Source organism: Bacillus rossius (genome assembly GCF_032445375.1).
Source record: "Bacillus rossius redtenbacheri isolate Brsri chromosome 4 unlocalized genomic scaffold, Brsri_v3 Brsri_v3_scf4_2, whole genome shotgun sequence".
NCBI classification, from domain to species: domain Eukaryota; kingdom Metazoa; phylum Arthropoda; class Insecta; order Phasmatodea; family Bacillidae; genus Bacillus; species Bacillus rossius.
The window spans coordinates 17275735-17296749 of record NW_026962011.1 but is presented as its reverse complement, the minus strand read 5'-3'; positions in this window follow the sequence as shown (position 1 = coordinate 17296749).

The following is a 21015-nucleotide window of genomic DNA, read 5'->3' as shown; positions in this document are numbered from 1 at the left end:
TTAACTAAACTTTATTTAAAAACCCAGTGGTTCTAATGCATTTTCGGTTAATATACGTATTATAGATGTCAAAAAATTTTAATTAGTCCCCAAAAATAAGCTACATCAGTTTGCCTTATTAAGTATGTGATAGTATTAACTTAGATTACATTTTAGTTTAACAGAATACATTTTTCTATGGATGATTCAAACTTTAAGTCACAAGAACTTTTAACTACTTCAAATAACTTATATATAAGCCATTCGGTTGTTCTTTGAAACTATTAAAAATGTGTTTTGAATAAAGATATATTTGTTTGATGAAGCCAATTTATTTAAATGTCTTATTAAATATGTATGTTCTGGCGCTACTTAATTATTCGCGTCAATTAGTAAATAAACTTTTTAAGTGGAAATTTAAACCAAATATTTCTTTGTTAACCCGTTAATTTTTCTGCTTGCTGACTGAAGAAATAATTTATAGTTTATTTCAATTTTATTCACTTTGTCCATATTATTAGGCAAAATTTTCTTCCTTTTCGTTTCTGCTTCGTAAAATACCAGCAGACGATGAAGCACATAACGGCAAATCAGATCTTCAATAATTCGCCCTCAAATAACTACTATTTGTAAAAATTATTTCTTGGAACAAAATAAATAACTTGACATTAGGCTAATTCTGTGTAAAACATTTTCACAATAACCCACCACCTAAAATCTCAATATAAAGTCTGAAATACTAATTTTACATAAACTAACAAAATATAGAACTTGATTAAAAAATTATTTAAAGAACAACCATTGGAAATTATTGTTTGTGGATAGGGGAATAAAAAGTGGTCAATATAATAAAACTAAAAGTTTTTCTTTCAAACCGACTAAACAATTTTTGGTTTTAGTTCAACGTCGCTTCACATAAAGACCATTTGAAATGATATATTATTTAAAAGTGATTATAGATTTACTAATAGATGAAATTGGTGTGTATAAAAATAATGAAAAGGCAAGCGTATTTTAAACTTATAAATTTCATTACGCATCTAACCTACGTATCAAAATGAAGAACAAAATGCTACAAAACATTTAACGATAAAAAAAAATTATTGGGAAAGAATTTGAAGAAGGCCTATAGAAAGTTATTCTTTAAGTCAAAGCACAGTAATTAAGTAAATAACTCTTCAGTAAAGTTTTTCCAGCAAACTCATCACGATACACTATTAGTGGTGAACTACGGTGTATACGAGGAAAATATTTTTATGTTGAGGTATCACACTCCGTGATTATTTATTTTCCCGTCATAATTTTAATTAAGTGTTATTTATCTAAATATAACACTAAAACTCTCTTGCATTTGTTGTCCTTTCACAAATATACTCTACAGATATTTACTAAGAGTTATGTAACTACTTTAATGAGTCGTGCTAGTGATAGCAACTATAAAATCTTGCGATCCATTTTACATCCTAAATATGACAAATAGTAAATATCTATTGAAAATATTAATGACAGAACAAGAAAAAACAATGGAGCTATTGTGTTAAAATGTACAGAAATATCCCTTTACTAATAGTTATGACAAGGAGTTGAAATAAAAATTATCAACATGGCGTCTGAGACCTTAGCTTAATTAAGATAGGCATATATTTTGTACCTTTAACGTGCATAAACTTGTTTCCTCTAGTATATTAAGTAGGATATAGATAACTGGTTTCCAGAGAATCTGCAATTTTGTAGGTGCGATATAGTTCCTTTAGCCACCTAAAATTACATTCGTGATACCTAATTACAACAGATATGAAAGAAAGAAAAAAGATTGACTGCCACTTCAAAATCAGGCGATTTCAATTTATTTAATCCCAGTCTTGCTTGTGTATTATGTCTCTCACGCTGCTTCACAGTTCTGCACGCCTGTGGAGCGAGAAAATTAGCGTCCCTTTCGAAGAAGCGGTGTGAAGGGGAGTGTCGCGACATCGCGAAACACGAAGAAAGGGAGCCGGCAAAGAGAAATTTGGCTGGCAGTGAAGACGAGGACAGCTAAGAGCGGGAGGCGGACTGATATTAAAATCCCAAGAAGCAAACGGGATCAATGCGAATTTTCAAGCTTGAATTAAGTATTTTAGCGGGCCATGAACCTGCAAAGGAAGGGGAAGGTGTATATGGGCTGCGGCTGGGTGCGGGAGGGAAGGAGGGGGGGCAGTTGAACCGAGAGGGGTGGTAGCCGACTAGAGAGAGCACTTTCGCTTGAGTGCTCCTTTGTGATGCTGTGGGGCGCTTGGTGCGTTACTAATAAAAGTGTTTCTTCCTGTGAGGAATCACTGTCGTGGATAACTGTCGAGAGTTAAAGATATCATCTTAAAAATAATTAAGCGATATGACATTGAGGAAACTTTTTTTTTAAGTTTGCCATTTTCAATTAAATAACAAAATAATTCATTTAATTCTCTTAGGTTAGCGTAAAATATACAGCATAGCTATGTTCAGCATAGATAGAGTGGTAGTAATGCTGAAAATGTTAGTGCACCGTAAGACATTTATGCGTATTTGCCAACCTAAAAGTACAGTCACTTTAATATGGGATGCGAGATATGTTGGTAGTTGAGAGCAAGAAGCATAAGTTATTTGCTAAAAAAAAAAAACTCTTAAATTTGGCTTGGAGTTGACGTTTATAACACAGGCATACACAAGGATGAACAGGATAAGCTGATTTACTAAAAAAACGTTATTGTCACCAAGAAATATATAGGTATGTATATTTTAAAATTACTATGAATGTTTTTATAATAAAAATTAAGTTTTCAGTTATACTATGGCTTATTAAAAATATTTATTCTTCAACGGCAAAATACATTTTATAAAATATTTTTTGTGGAAACAATAATTACTATTTAAATTTGGCATTTAGTTGCGAAGACATGTAAGACTTAGAAAAGAATACGCACTTAATAAAAATTTTATTCATGTACATATAAACTAACACAAAACGCGTAGATATAAAACTAAAATAACGTGAATATATAAATAAGCTTTACTGACATTGAGAAAAATAGTACATTATATTTAATTACCACTATGATATAAATGAGTAAAATAATGAAAAATAATATTTATTGTCTCATAAATAATATAAATACATACCCAAACCATATATATACCTATATATATATTGTTTATTGTTATTTGAACCACCAATATAAATATTTGACATTGTTCTGTAAGATAATTTTTTTTCTTTTAAATAAAATTAGGTACTTAAAAAATAACAGTTAACTTACACTATAGGTACTAAGTCCATTTCCGAAAATATATATATTGCTTTAAACTTAAATTTATTATAACCTACGCTGGTAAATAACACAAAAATTATATCGTATTAATAAGTTACTCAAAAACGTTATGTGCCACCTGCATTTATGTGCCAGCATTTAACAAATATTTCGTTGTGAAAATTGAATGAAATACAAACCTTACTGTAAAAACAGACATCTGAAAATCCTACATACCATGCTTGCAAGACAACTGAGTAATGAAAATTTTTGAGTGGCGTAATATTAGCTGTCTATCATACTCATTCAAAATAAAGTTAAAAATAATGAAATCTTACTTATAATTGTAAATACTTTCCGAAGTTTCGTATTTATCTAAAAACTTTGGTAGGTACCATGTCCAAGTAAATTCAAATGAACTACAATATTGGTTTAAAATTATTCTTTAAGAATCTTCTCTGAAGAACTAACGAAATACAAATTTTATTTTATGAAACAGGGCCACAGTCGTTGTGTTTACATATTTCCGACGGGATCGAGCGTAAAAGTGGTGGACGTTGCTGGGATCTGAGGGGTTTATCTCGAGGTACTTCTGTTCCTTCTGCCAGCATTAAGTCGCTGTTTCGTACCTAGCTCAAACTACTTCCCGCATTCCGGCATTTCTCTCGGCCGGCTCCTAAGACTGTCAGCATGGTGGATGGAATGTGGATTTTAAAATCTAATTTGCGTAAAAGAAATTGAATACATCAACGAGAGTTACAATTTTCCGATGCATTATTACTTTCAGGCCTCTCTTAATTAAACCCATCCGTGAAATAATCGAGAAAAAAAATGAAACGAAGATGGTATATTAATTTTAGCGATAAATTTTTAGCTCTTCAGGTGCCTCATGCTTTATCACGTTCCAGCCGGGCGGTGCAAGACAGCACAGAACAGTCAGTCGCTTATCACCGTCCCCAAACCTCTCTCCGCAAAGCTGCGCAATACTGTATAATTCATTGCCACTTAGCCCGGCAGTAATATCGGTGATCATAAATCGCGCGCGCACCAAGTTCCGACCGATGGCTGCGGAAGGGGGGAAAGGAGAAGTCGGAAAGTTGGGGGGGGGGGGTGAAGGGGGAGATGCGTGGCGTATCACTCAAGTGGCGGTGTTGCCAACAGCAGCCTCTTGAATCGCTATTAAACAGCCAGAGTCTCCGCTCGCGAAGCACTTCACCGTGGCGGTCCAGCCACTGAAGCATTTATCACTCTTAAAACCTCTGCTTGCAACTCTTCCCTTTCCAACCCCTCTCCTCTCTGAACCCCTCCTACACCACTTTCCTCCAACCAGCGCACGCTTCCCGCAGCACGTGATGAATCACAACCCTCTTCCCTTCCCTCTCTTCTACGACAATCCATAATCCACGCACCGCCCCCGCGCGGCGGTAGGTGACCATCGTCGACCGGGGGAAAAAAATATATTCCTGGTGGGAGTGAGACGCCCGCCCCGACTAACTCATCGCGGTGAAACTTCGTCTCCTCGTCGAGTGCGAGAGTAGTATATAATAGCCGGTCCTGAAACTGGCTTCTGGTTGTGGTGCCTGTGGTGCCGACCGCCATCTTGGATTGTGACGTCACGGCGGCCATCTTGGATGACCTTGACCTTGACCTTTGACCTTGACCTTGACCCCGGCGGCCATTTTGGATCCGCCATTTTGGATGACGTCATTTTGTTTTCTCGAACATTCCAGCATTTTGTTTTCCGCCATTTTGAATTATGACGTCACCGTTGCAATTTCCGTTACGTCCGCCATCTTTAACTTTTTTATTTATTATCCGATTTTAACGAAATATTTTTTAAAATTTATAAAAAAATTCAATTAATAAAATTTTAATAAAAAATATTTAAAAATTGAACTTTTTAGACACGGAGTTCGGAGTCCTCGGTTCGAACCCGACGAGGTCAAAAAAAAAATTAAAAATGGTGACAGGCTCCTTCCCCCGCGGTGGCTGCAGGCAGACTGACTTACCCCCACCACTTTTTTTCATAGCACATATATCTTCTCCCCCCCCCCCTCCATCCAAACACCGCCGCCCCCCCCCCCAATTTTTTTTTAAATTTTTTTTTAAATCATAAAAAGTAGTAATAATCATCCCCACCCCGCAGCCATATTGAATTTGTAACTCCCCCCCCCCCACCACAATATGTTTTAAACGCTATAAATACCACCTTCAGTGCCCAGGGTACCCTTCAGTTTGACGCAGCTCACCGACCAGTACCGGCCGTGGGAGGAGAGTGTCACGAGTTTGTACCTTTCGAGTCGAAAAAAAAAATCATGTGCAAGTCTCCGGAAATCCTGGAAGCCACGGATCGGTTCGGGGAGACACCAGTTCTACAAATTAATCCACAAGATGCAATCAACGAGATCGTGGTAGGATACGACGGCTTCGAAATGGACAGTGTTCGACATAGCGTGGCAGCAATCAACGCCGAGGTAAATGCATTGTTCCCGGACCCGATAGATGTACTTGTTTGTAACTTTATATCCGCAACAATAATTTCACTATGCGAGGAAAGAAGAGCGCTGTACTAGCATAGAAAAAATTAAATCATCGTTGCTACTGCTGAAGGTGGACCGTCGGAACCGAGTACGGTCGAACATCGAGTGCTGCAGACGACAGGTACGTCGCTGGTCGCGAGACGAGCCATGGGGTCGATCCCCCGATCGTGACCCCTCACCAGTAGAGTCTGCCCGTCAAGTGTTTGGAGAGGCGGGCTCTCGCCAGTTCGTGAACCATGAACCATCACGTGAGGCGTCATCGTCCCACACCACCATCGCTGGTGCTGCCCGAGAGCCTGGTACATCTCGTGACGGATCTCCATCTTTGTCATCTCCCACACCGTCGAGACCATTATCGCCACTATCTTCAATTGCATCACGCCGAATGTCAAGTTCTGCAATGTCTACACCGTCGTCATCGCTACCTCATCATCATCATCCCGTGTCGAAGTGTACGGATAGCCATCGCTCCATACCAGAGTCCACAGAAGAACAGTGATCTGCGTGACGACAAGTATAGCGTGAAATATTTACAGTGTTAAAGTTTTGTCACTCCTGTTGTAGCCATCTGTATCCCGTGGCCAGGACTCGGCTGTTGTTTGAAGTCAACTTTTCCGCCGCAAAGCATGTACAGAAACAGTATGCGAGAACCAGCTAGAGTGTTTAACAAATGTGTAATAATAATCTTAGAGATGTGTGTGCTTATCAATGTCAAGTTAAAAAAAAAAAAAAACTCGGATTAAAAAAAAGTCATGTATATAAAAAAAATTTAACCTGATCCATATATGTAAAAAAAAAATATATCATAAAGCTGTCTCTCTCCTCTGTACGGGCCGTGGTATTGGTCGGTGAGTTGTGACAAATAAAAAATATATATATTTACGTGTATGTTGTTATTAGTAAATAATCTTCCCCATCCCACAATTAAAAAAAGAGTACCATGTGTAGTATTTTCCATACTAGTAATTATGACTGGAAACAAATTTCATTTTTTTTTTAATTATCCAGGTGTATTACGAAAAAAAAAAAAGTTTCAAGTATGTTCTAAAAAAAAAAAAGTTCAATATTAAAAAATATATATTTCAAGTTTAATGAAAAAATATATATTTCAAGTTTAATGAAAAAATCTTTCAGATTAGACACTGAATAATTTTCCAAAAAGCCAGCACAGAGGTACCAGCACGAGGTGGGAGTGTGGCAGGGGAGGTGGGAAAAAAAAAATTTGCAAGCGCTCACATCCGCCGCCAGCAATATGCAACATCAGGACGCCAAGCCCCGCCTCCGCCAGGGCCGCATGGAGGGGGAAATCTACCTTCATTCCTCCGCTGGACGCGGCAGAGAGCGCCGCGCAGAGGACACCGCTCCGAGCATGCACGCAATTTACATTTAAAAAAAAACTTAAATTACATTTACACGTAAATTTAATTTACACACAAATTGTAGTTACAAAAAATATTAACAAACTATTACACATAAAAATTTTATTTACACAAAATAAATTTTTTTATTGTTTCAATATATCTTTTACATCAATCCACGAGTCAAACTCTGGTCCATGATGCAACCAGCGTATCAAGGCCCTACCTCTTTTGCGTTTTAACACTTTCTCAACGAGAAAAGTATCTGGAAATTTAGTTTTCATAATCTCTTCTCCATAAAACGCCCCTGTTATACGTTTACCTTTCAGATCCTCGAGAAAATAAGTACGTGGATACGTATTTTTTATTCTACATACACGAAAAAGTTCACCAGTCCAATTCCCTTTGTAAGGTCTGTGAAAAATTCCGCGATTCTTCGAAATTCGCACAATATCGCCGATATTCGCTTTTTTCTTTCGAGAATCTAGTATATTCGTCTTGGAGTACACGGTTCGAAGCAGACGATTATTCTTTACGTCCTTCGGCTTGAGTCTCGTTGTGGAATGCACTGTAGAATTGTATTCCCGCACAAGTTTAGGAAGTAAATTCAGCCACTTGTAATTCCCGTTCGCTGTAAAATTTCTATACAGTTTATTCTTCATCGTACGAATCACTCGTTCTGCCATTGACGCTTTGACACCGCTAAACGTAGAGTAGTGATTGATTTCAAACTTTTTCATCAATGTCTTGAACGATGCATTGAAGAATTCTTTCCCGTCGTCCGTCTGAAGTAACGAAGGTCTTCGTTTCTGTTTCAAAATATCCGCCATAGCACTCGTAACTTCCACAGCAGTTTTCCGTTTTAAGGGTCTAGCCCACAGGTACTTTGAATAAGTGTCTATAACTATGAGAATGTACCTGTAGCCCTTGTTCACGCGTGAATATTCGCTCATTTCAAGCAGATCAGACTGCCAATTATTGTCCAATCCTTTAATCTTGATTTTTCGTCGCGGATAATTACGTCTCGCAGGCGCGTGTAGTTCGCGCGCAATACCAGATCGACTCATCGTATGTAACCAGCTTCCCGTAATTCTTCTATAATGGAAACGATTTCGTTGGTGTGTGCGTTATTTCCCACACTCTGAGATGCCTGGAGCAGTCTAAGGCGATCAACTAACTCATTAGGGTCGTCCCAAAACTGGAAATCAATTTTGCGATTCGTGTCGAGTTTATACAGTCCGGACCCTTCCACATCTAAAAAAAGGCTAGCTATCAAAGGATATTTCACATGTTCATAATCTTTGAATCGACCCGATTTCGGGTCATTTTTTGCATAAACAGCGTTGGATGCTTCTAGCAATCTTCTATATTTTCGCAAATCCATCTCAGAATACCATCGCGGTTTTTTACGAAACAAAAGTTCACATAATCCACGAGTAAGTTTTATGACCTCTTTTCCACATTCAATATTATCGTCGGACACGAAATGAACTTCCTTCGAACCAAGGACCCACTTAGTACCTCGTTTATGCACTCCATACGCCACGTCGTTGTTTCGTGGCACAGATGAGGCTAGGTATTCGCTGGCGAGAGGACCGACTTCGAAACTTTTTTTGTTTCGAGGTTTCTTCCTAAGAATTCGACCGGAATGAACGTCGTCTTCGCTAGTAGAAACGATGGAAGTATCTGTTAATTGTGGACTCCGCTTTCGTTTGCCCGTGGACGTAGTTTGCGGCTCTTCTTTTATTTCAGTTTTAGTTGGTTTCTCGTTTTCGACGACCCCTCGCCTGGATATGAAACTATCCAGACGGGCACTCAAGGGTTTCAATTTTTCCTCTCTTCGAACCTCGTCGCTTAATCTGTGCTGCTTGGCGAGCAAGTACTTTGTTCGTATGGTCTCGATGACATCATGCAGTTGCTTAACCAAATCGGTTTTAACATCCATAATTTTGTTTTTATTTCGAAACACCTTTAGACACCAGGCGCGAATTAAGTTTGGACAGAAGCGACTTTAGCTCATCACGCCTTTGTGCATTTGAAACTTCGATCATGTCTCGAATTCGTGAATCAGAGGCTTCTACGCGCTGGTCTATGGCTACAAGGTACACTATTATTTCGTCTTTTGCACGTTTTATTTCTTGGCCAAGTAGCGAAATGTATTTACGTATTTCAGCATCATGGTTCACGGCACATATATGTGTACTTGGAGCTCGACTGGTACGACCGAACTTAGAAATGCTATGATTCATGTTTGACGATAAACTGGTCGAAACCTTGTCTGTACCTGCCCTTATATAGAGGCCAGTCTTTGACTATAACTAGGAATCCGTGTTCTTCTTTCCAACACAAGGAACACATGTCTCTGAATTCCTGAAACGTCATGTCGGTGTTTACGTGGTCATCGTAGGCGTGACGCAAATTAAGTTCGTCCATGCGAAACAAAACTAGAACATTCGCATTATCACGCAGCAAATGTTTGGGTATTCTACTGTACGTCTGACACAGGTATATACAGTCTACCATGGCGTGTCTGCCCATGGAAAAGTACTCTTGTATAATACCCTGCTTCTCACAAGCAACATCGTCGAAAACAAACACGGAATTAGGCTTTGTTTCGCTTGGAGGTACAACATTGGTATTATCGCTAAACGGAAAATACTCCAGACCATCCACCGAGCGTAGAACAGTGGCCAAGCGCTGGTACTTTGGCTGTTGCAACGACTTGGAATACAAGTAAACGTTCTCGAACCGAAGACCGTTTGGTTCCTCCAGTAAACTCAGTAGAACGCACGTCTTGCCACAGTTTGACGGTCCTGCTATGATGCAACGTACGGTGGACGGTAATAATACACCATGTCGCGATTCGCGACCGCTAGTTTCATCGTCTTGCGTAATGCGCACGGGCAAACACACTTCGTGCTTGACTACCTCCATTGCTACTGACGAACATCCTATAAGAACAATCGTATTTATTGATTTTAGGTCAGTTGTATGTAATGCCTCGAAGAGGTAAGAACAATAAACACATCGGTGCAGGACTCGTAAACTCGCTGATAAACAATCTACCATTCGAGCTACACATTCCCGGCTACAGATTTTGCGGCCCCGGCACTAAACTAGAGAAAAGGTTAGCTCGCGGTGACGTGGGCATTAATTCTCTCGACGAAAAGTGCAAGCAGCACGATATTGCCTACTCGCTCAGCAAGGATCTGGAATCCAGGCACCGGGCCGACGAGACATTGGCACAGGAAGCTGAATATATTAGTAAATCGTCGCACGCGGGTCTAGGAGAAAAAATCGCGGCCTGGGGCGTATCTAAAATCATGAAGGCAAAGACGAAATTAGGAATGGGTGCCCGTCGCCGGACCAGGTCTCGCAAGACCAAGAAACGCAAGATACAAAGATCCAATAAGAAAAAGGGCGGATTTTTACCGTTGCTGGTGCCCGCTATAGGCGCGCTAGGCGGGATCGCAGCAGCCGCTTCCAACATTGCTAGGGCCGTGAATACGTCCAAGAACCAGCGAAAGCAGTTGGAGGAAGCACGTAGACATAATGCAAGCATGGAAGCCATTGCCATGGGTAAAAAAAACGGCGCAGGACTGTACCTACGTCCTCACAAATCAGGCCGAGGCATGAAAAAGAAACGAAAATCCTAAGTTCTCTGCCGAAACGTCCGCTCACCAACGTAGATTTAATAAAGTACGCACGCAAACTGAAAATACCAAATTTCCGCGGCGTGTTTATGCGAGACACTTTACCCAGCAAACCAAAAACCAACGAACGCGCCATAATTAATTTAGACACGTCGGCAGGTCGCGGCACGCACTGGGTGGCGTACATAAAGTCTGGAAAAAAAGCTACTTACTACGACAGTTTCGGTAATTTGAGACCTCCGCCTGAACTTAGGCGGTACCTGGGTCGGTCCACTACATTGTTCTACAATTACGAAACGGAACAGAAGCCTAATCAAACAAACTGCGGTCACTTGTGCTTGAGATTCCTAAGTATAAAATAAATGAACAGTAGCGAAAATAAATCAGTCATGTCCGTAACACTGATATTGACAGGTCGTAGCTCACAGCTACGAGCCACATTCTACCCGCCACTGGACTTGAACGGAGAATGGAGCATCGGGCTCGCAGATTTTCAAACGTATAATGCAATACCAAACATTGACGACGAAAACTGCAAAATGTGCTTATTGAAAAGCGATGGAACATCAACTCGGGAAATTTCCATACCTACCGGGTCGTACGAGTTGATCGATATTACGAATTACATCAAGCAAGCTTTGACTCCAAACACAATTTTCGAATTGCGAGATAATCCAAACACGCTACAATGCGAACTTTACTGCAGTGAAAATGTCGACTTTACGAAACCCAGGACCATAGGTTCTATGCTGGGATTCGAACCGAAAATATACGCGGCCAAGACCTTGCACGTCTCCTCGTTACCCGTACAAATAATGCCTGTGAATGTAATACGTGTAAACTGCAATTTGGCAAGTGGAACTTACCTCAACGGACGACTAAACAACATGCTTCACGAGTTTTCGCCAACGGTTTCGCCTGGATATAAACTGGTCGAAGTACCGCAAAGTATCATTTACGCCCCTGTGCTCGCCAAAACAGTACACGAAGTGGTAGTCGACATTGTCGATCAAAACGATAAACTAGTAAATTTTAGAAACGAAGAAATCACACTACGTTTACACTTGAAGCGATGGGACTGATTTTCAAGGCCTATAAATCAAAGAAGCGACACGAACCCAGGACCAGTCTGTTGCGAGGTCGCGGCGCGTTAACACCTCTTAACGTTAAGTATCTCCGCAGTTTAGGCTACAAAGTGCACAAGCATGGAAGATTATTTAAACGTGTCAGAAAAAGCTCAGTTTAGCGACGATGTAAATAAATTTGAATACCACTGCTACGCACCCTACCTCCAAGGGCCGTATATGCCCGGTAGGGAAATACGCATCCCGGTACAGAAACAAGACGTTTATACTCTACCCTGCCAATCGTTTATACGTATAAGAGGCACGCTGACAAAGGCGGACGGAACACATCCCACAACTGCATATTTCGGACGAAACGGAATATTGCATTTATTCGAACGAGTTATTTTCGAATTGAATAATATTGCGATCGACGAATCGTGGGACTTGGGCATTACTGCCACGATGAAAAATTACCTGTCTCTAACACCGAACGATCTGAGCGCGACCAAAATCGCGGGTTTTGGAATGGAACCTGATTTCAAAATTCCCATTTATGAATCTGGTAAATTCGAAGTTAGCATACCGCTTTCGATGCTTCTCGGCTTCGCGGAGGATTACAAGAAAATATTGATTCAAGCCCGCCAAGAACTTGTGTTAATTCTAGCGACAACGCACCTGAATGCCGTCGTGGGAGCACCCGGAAACGACCCGCAGCCGGTCGCAGTCACCGTCACGAGCACCGAGTGGTTTGTTCCGCACATAACCGTCAGCACGAAAGAAAGGCTCAGACTATTAAGTTACGTCAAAAAAGACAAGACGGTCGAAATTGCTTTCAGGAGCTGGAATCTCGTAACTTGCCCCTTACTGACCCAGAACAGACGCAATCACTGGGTCGTCAAGACGTCGAGCAGTACAGAAAAACCGAGATATATAATATTAGCTTTGCAGACAGACAGACAAATGAACTTGAAAGCCGACAGGTCGGTGTTTGACCACTGTTTTATGGAAAATGTAAAATTATTTTTAAACAGCGAAAGCTACCCGTACGTGGACATGAACATTGATTTCGAAAATGGCGGTATTTCCTTGCCGTATCACATGTACACGCAGTTCCAATCTTCGTACCACGGACGGGAATCGCACCCAATTCTGAGTCCAGACACCTATAAAACATTGGCTCCGCTAATCGTATTTGATGTGAGCAAACAAGACGAATCGATTCGTAGTTCAATGATTGATTGTCGATTGGAAATTTCCACGAAAAATGACGTACCACCACTCACAACGGCGTTCTGTCTGATCCTACACGACAGAGTAATTAATTACGATACGTTTTCAGGTCTCGTGAAAATAATGAGCTAGATATAAATACGACTGCATGCATCATTTCATCATCAGTTGACGACAAGATGTACTGCAACCTGCAAGGTTTCCAGAGCCAAAATGGCTTTGTTCTCAAAGAAATTGCCGTCGCCTCCGGAGACAAGACTCGAACCCGCACCTTCCGACCCCCGTATCCGTGGAAACTACTAGACGAAAAAAGTAAACGCTCGAATGAATGGCTATGTAAATATTATCACGGACTAGAGTGGGACGAAGGAAAAATCCCATACCACCAAGTGAAAAACACACTTCAAGATTTACTAGTCCAAAACGAAATAATATACGTTGCCGGACCTGAACAGAAGAAATGGCTACGAGATCTATGTGACGACGGAACAGTTGAAATTTTAGATTTGCAGGATGAATACGGCTGTCCTTCCCTGCGCAAACTCTGTTCAATGTACGAAGCTAAGCATCCAAACGACAAGTTCGAACATGTCTGTGCCTGTTCAAACTCGCAGCTAATGCAGAAATGGCACTCGCATCAGTGCGAATAATTTTTTTTATTTTCAATATTGGCAAACCCGATTTTTTTTTAAATAGTGGCACACCTGATTATTATTTATTTGCTATAAATAGCTCGAAAATCGAGCTCTATCAATCAGTTTATGTTCGGACACGATGATGACGCCATTCCAGCCGGAAACCGAGTACCTGAGCGTTAAACCAGACTACAACTGTGTCGAATATAGTTTCCTGGATGAAGAAGAAAATTTACGTACTTATACGGAAATCTGTTACGGTGGAGTATTGCATTTCCTAATGGCTCATTCGCCACGCAGTTACGAACCATCCCAGCAACAAATAAACTGTACCGGCCCGGATACGTGCGTCGTGTTTAACCTCAGACCGACAACCGTACTTCCATGCAGCACAGAAGAAATTCTCCACAAGACTCTACACGCATCCGACTGCACGCCAGAAGACTGTAGCGGTATCGTTCCCGGCACCCTGGACTGCAGTGAACAGTCCAAACCCATGTCTACGAGACGCAGCGACCCGTCCAAACTCGCGGCTTCGAAGCGCAGCGACCTGTCCAGACCTGAACTCAAGGCTTCCAAACCCAAGACTAGGACACGTCGTCGCAGCATCAAGAAACGAGGATTGAGCTTCGTTACGCCGCAGATCTACAGTGATAATGCTACGGACTTTTACGAATTTGATTCTGTAAAAACCATTCGTAGCGCCCTGTGTTCTGTACTCTCCGCCTTGTTAGATGTTTTGAAATAAATAGAGTACATAATTTTAATATAGTGTTTTTATTTACTGTATCCTTTCATTTAAATAAATCTATACGTAGCACGAAGGTCTCATTAAAATACCTACAAGTTAGTAAAATTTGGTTAGAAAAAAATAATAAGTGTTGAAGAATTTAAAAAATGTATTTATTATTTTTCAGTAAATTATTTAAATATGAAAGTGATGAAAATAACATGTGTCATAATATATCATTTTTCAATAAGTTGGTAATTATTTCTTCTGGAGCATGGCGATTCACGAGGCGACTCTCCCAGCTGCCAGGAGCTGAATGATTCTGATTGGCTAGTGAGTATCCCCCCACCAAACAGGCAACATTTCCCGCCCCCCTCCTGATTTCCGCCACATTCGCTCCTCCCACTTTTCCCTCATCCCTCCCAATAATTCAAAAATAGTGCTGTCCATGCTGCAGTTTTCGCGGAACCTGATTGGCTAGTGCCTGTGACCAAGGGGGGGGGGGGGGAATTTACCTATAAATTGCCGTGTGAGACGTCGGGGGCTTCACTTTTGGTCTTGCCGCCGTCGCCGCATGTTCCAGTTCGAGCTTCGTTGCGACTCCTTCCGCTTCTACAACTCCAGCAGCTTGGTAAGTACAACTTCGCCCTAAATTTTCAACTTTGAAATTTTTTTCCGTACATTTTTTCAACTTTGAGAAATTTTTTCCGTACATTTGTTCAACTTTGAAAATTTTTTCCGTACATTTTTTCAACTTTGTAAATTTTTTTCCGTACATTTTTTTTTTTTTTTCAGCTTTGAGAAATTTTTTTCTGTAGATTTTTAACTTTGAAAATTTTTTCCGTAAATTTTTTCAACTTTGAGAAATTTTTTTCGTAGATTTTATACTTTGAAATTTCTCCAGTCTCTCTTGCCTGTGTACCCGCTGCGTCCTTCACCCAGTGTGCGTAGCAGCTGTAGTGAAGGTTGCTGCTGAGCCAGCTAGTACATGACACCGCACCTCCCACGCAGCAGCCGGTTGTAGAGGGGCAAGGACGCGGGAGAAAAAAAAAAATGTCTTGCGTGCGCGTTCCTTTCTCGGCTCACGAGTTTCGATGTGCAAACAAGAATTAAACGTAGTAGTCATCTTGGAATTACGTCTGAAAAGAATACTTTTTTGATTGTACATGTAATCATCGCATCGAGATTAGTATCAGTGTACGAAATCAATTCAGGTTATTAGTTTTACAGTTGACATCTTTGAAATGACATGTACATCGGCTGAATTTGTAACGTGTAATTAGGTTCACGACTATGTATTATTAAAATAAACTACTTGTCACGTTAGTTCCGAAGCGTGTAAATTTGGATAGATTCATGTTTGTGTTTGTATGAAAAAGTGTTAGCAACCTAAATTACTTTTTTCCGTGTCGAAATTATTAGTGTCCTTAGTTGTAGTATTTTTTTATTTTTAAAAGAACATTTTTTCCTGGCATACATGTTTGTTCTTATTCGTGCACGTACGACTTAGCTTGAAACAAGATGGATGACGTACGAGAGAGATAGAGGACTGGCAGGAGCTCCGTGCAGCTTGAGTTGTCGTGATGAAATGGCGGCTTGCGCGGGTGGGGGAATCGCGCGCTCTCCCTCCCTCCCACCCTCCGGCCACTCTCCAGGCACACAGAGCGCTCGCGTCCTTACGCTGCATTTGTGGCCACCAGCTGACGTAATTCCTACACGTGCCGCATGGCGCGCTCGAAATCCCTGACGTGCTAAATGATTACACTAGTAGTTTATAGTATTATTCACAGTGGCAAAAATAATAATAATAATAATAATAATAATAATAATAATAATAATAATAATAATAATGAAGGTATTTCGATAAATAGAGTCTTGGTAATGTTACATTTAAAGTTTTCGATTTTTTTTTTTACAAAAATTTACCAATATTAATAACAGTAACTTATAATTTTTTACTGTTAAATGAAAAAAAAGTATACTAATTAGTACACGTTACCTATCCGAAGACGCATAACACGTCCATTTTCATTACTTCTACAATTACTTATCATAGTATGTATGTGTTGCAGGTATTCAGTGCTTCTCCTTGCGTCGAGCTACTTCCCAGTGTGATCCGCTTGGAGAACGCCTGTCTGCCCTCTGGAGTTCCGTGTAGTTCTGCCCCGTTTCCGGTAAGTACATAAAACATAAAATATTTGTACATGAGTGTCTTTGCGCTGTCTTGAAAAAAAAAAATTTCGAGTGCTAAGCCAGGTGGTCTCTTTTCTGTGTTACAGGTTCCTGCGACCAGCGTGTGCTGCACGACGTTCCAGCCCTCCTCGTTGTACGTGCGTGCAGTGCACCCAGAGACGTTCCTGTGTTCTTCTGGTAAGTGGAATTTAATTTTTTTTTTTTAAATATCAACTTTTGCTTGTATACATGTACATGTCTGTGTGTTAGAGTTTGTGCGTGCGAATGCCTTTATGCAAGTGTATTTTGTTTGTGTGCGTGTGTTTTTGTGCGCGCATGTGTTTGCGTGTGTGTGTTTGCGCGCGTGTTTGAGTGTGTGGTTGTATTTATGCATGTGTATTTGTGTGTGTGTGTGGTTGTATTTATGCATGTGTATTTATGTGTGTGTGTGTGTGTGATAATTATGACGTTCTTGTTGCTATAATTTTTCCGTTGGTGTTACAGACTCCATCAACATGAAGAGGACCGCATCTGGGGTTCCCGCGTCAGCCGGCCAGCCCTCGACCTCGGGAGCCTGCCAGCCCTCGACCTCGGGGACCATCCAGCTTGCAACTTCTCAGGTATGTGCACCGTCACCAGGGAATGGGTGTGCATACTGTGGCAAGTTCTTTACTGCTAGCCGCAGTGCCAGACGGCATGAGCGTGCGTGCCAGGCAAATCCCGGCTGTACTACCACCAACCAATGCCATACTTGCGGAAAGATAGTTAGCCGCAAAGACAGTTTGGCCCGACACATTCGAACTTGTGGGGGCACCGTCGAGCAAAGCTCAGGCTCGAGGTGCATTCACTGCGGGCAGCATTTCAAATATAGCCATGAAGCCAGACGCCACGAAAAGAGCCAGTGCCTGTTCAATCCTGGCCGTATGAGCTATACATGCGTAAAGTGCCAGGGAGAATTCACACGTAAAGATACGATGTTTGCGCACATCAAGACGTGCAAGGGCCTGGCTCCTCAGGCCGCTAAGAGACGGCGCACGGACGAGCCCTCTGGCCTGCAACACCCCGGCCCCAGCACTCGTCCGCAATACGTGGCGAGTGTGCCCGACCAGGCTCGGGTAGACTTGGAGGCGCAAGCGCCTGACCAGGCTCAGGTAGACTTGGGGGCAGGCGGTTCCGGGTTTGTTGAGGCGGAGAGTGCGTTCCGCAGAAATTTGAAAACGTTAGTGGCAGTCAACATTGGTGCGACCAAAGATATTTGCACGTACCTGGGCGAAATGAAAAATAATTTGATCGATCGCATTTCCCAGGAAGTACGTGAAAATGGCCCAGTAAAGTTCAATGTTTGGCTTGAATGTGATTATGCCAAGCCCGCTCCCTTCGATGAAGGTGTAGACAAGAGGGCATTCAAGACAAGGAATATACCCATCTATGAAGAGAGCGACATTGAAGAGGCAGTAACGGAATGCATTGAGAAAATATGTAGGGAGGAAGACGAATATGTCAGCAAAGGTTCTGGGTGGACTCTGTCTTCAGTAAAAAAGATTCAGCTACGGTTCAACAAGTTAGTACCACTGAGAGTCTCCTCATACATTGACCTACCATCCACAATCAAGAACAGGAAAGCATGTATAAATCCCATGAACCTGGAAGATAACGAGTGTTTCAAGTGGGCCATACTGGCGCGGTACGTGGAGGGGGAGAATCCACGCCGAGTCGACCATCGATACCGTGAGCTTCAAGATAAATTCGATTTTTCAGGACTGGAGTTCCCCACCCCCCTTCACCAAATCAAAGTGTTTGAGAGGAACAATCTCGAAGTGTCTGTCAACATCTACAGCATTGATGAGAACGACAAGATCTCACCAGTGCGTGTGGGGAAGGAGGAAAAGCAACACCATTTCGACCTCCTGTTGCTAACGTCCGAAGATAAGAACTCGCACTTTTGTTACATAAAAAATTTCTCAAGACTCGTCAGGCCCCAAATCACCGCCCACGATCATAAAATTCATGTGTGTAAAAGATGTTTTACGTATTACGATGATCAGCACCGAGTTTCAGGACTGACAGGGCAGCAGTGTCTCGACGCGCACAAGATATTCTGCAGCACACATGCTCCCGTGCGCGTCGAGATGCCGAAGCCAGAAAAGAACGGCAAGCCCCCAGTCCTGGAGTTCAAGAACTACCACAACATGTCAAAGATGCCCATCGTCGTTTATGCAGACTTTGAGGCAATGCTCGTGCCCATCTCATCATGCCAGCCGGACCCCCAGCAATCGAGCACACAGGCCTACCAGAAACATGAGGCATACAGTTACTGTATATATGTGAAAGTTGACAACGATATAATCCCAGCCACACTCACCACCTCGCTGCCGCAAGAGCCGATTCTGTACAGGGGTCCCGATGCTGAGGCAAAATTCGTGGAGACCATTGTTGACATTGGTAAAAAGGTTAAGGACATATACGAGACAAGCCTGCCAATGACGTCGCTGACGACTCAAGAATATGTCAGCTTCGTCGCAGCCCATCAGTGCTGCTACTGCAACAAGGTCTTCACATCAGATAACCGCAAGGTCAGAGACCACGACCATTTTAGTGGTAAGTACCTTGGTGCCGCCTGCAACAGCTGCAATCTCCTGCGCAGGCGGCCCAAGAAGCTTGTTGTGTACTTCCACAACCTCAGCTACGACGAAAAGTTTATAATCAAGAAACTGGGCTACGACAACAAGGAAATATTTATTATTCCCCACACGCAAGAGAAAATGATTACATTCTCTAAGAATCTAGGTAACAAATTTTCAGTGCAGTTTATCGATACATTCAGGTTCATGGCACGAAGTTTGGCGTCCCTCGCGTCGTTCCTGCCAGCCGACAAATTCGTTGAAACATCAAAATTCTTCACCCAAAATGAATTGAATCTTGTAACAAGAAAAGGTGTGTTCCCCTACGACTACGTGACCAGCTGGGAAAAACTTGACGAGCCACAACTGCCTGCGAAAGAGGAGTTTTTCAATGTATTAAATGACAGCCATATAAGCGATGCAGAATACAGTCATGCGCAGGCAGTGTGGAGCGAGTTCGGCTGCGTGACCCTGGGCGAATACAGCGACGTCTACCTCAAGACGGACGTGCTGCTGCTGACGGATGTGTTCGAAAACTTTCGACAGCTCTGTCTCAAGACCTACGGCATCGACTGCAGTCACTACGTCAGCGCGCCAGGGTTCACGTTCGACGCAATGCTAAAGCATACGAAGGTACAGCTGGAGTTGATGACAGACTACGACATGCACATGTTCGTCGAAGCTGGGATCAGGGGCGGGGTTGCTCAAGTGGTCAAGCGCCACTGTAAGGCCAACAACGTCTGCCTTCCCCGCACCTACGATCCCAGCCAGTCATCAACCCACGTCATGTACCTGGACGCCAACAACCTCTATGGATGGGCCATGTCCCTGCCTCTTCCCGCCAGCGGCTTCAGGTGGGCGGGCACGGACATTGACGTCATGAGCATACCTGACGAGGGGCGGATGGGGTACATCCTACAAGTGGATGTTGAGTATCCATCCGTCCTGCATGACGAGCACAAGGACCTGCCGTTCCTGCCCGTCAACAAGTGCCCGCCCGGCTCGCGTCAGCCTAAATTAATGACGACGCTCGAGAAAAAGAGTAATTACATAGTGCATTACAGAAACCTGAAGCAGGCTCTCCAGCACGGACTGCGAATCACAAAAGTACACCGAGTTCTGGAATTTGAGCAGCGTGCGTGGATGAAGCCCTTCATTATAAAAAATACGATTATGAGACAGAATGCTTCCAATGAATTCGAAAAAGAATTTTTTAAGCTGGCAAACAATGCATGTTTTGGTAAACTATTAGAACAAAAGAGGAAGAGGCAGCGGATGGAACTCGTATGCAGCGAGAAGAGGCTGCGGAAAGTAGTGGCAAAGCCAGCGTTCCAGGACAGGACAGTTCTCGATGAAAACTTGGCTCTGATCAAACTCCAGCATGAGAGTATCCTCTTTGACCGCCCTGTATATGCTGGTTTAGCCGTCCTGGAGTTGTCCAAAACGCTCATGTACAATTTTCATTACGACATCATGAAGGTAAAATATAAGGACAACATCACGCTGGCGTACATGGACACGGACAGTTTCATCTATGAAATCAAGACGCACGACTTTTACCAGGACCTGGCCGACGACTCTGCGCTCATGAGCGTGTTTGACACGAGCGCGTATCCCATTGACCACCCCTGCTACTCGCCCACCAATAAAAAGGTGGTGGGCAAATTCAAAGATGAGTGCAATGGGGTGGCGATGGAGGAGTTTGTCGGCCTCAGAGCAAAATTATATACATATAAATACAACGATAATATATCCAAGAGAGCTAAA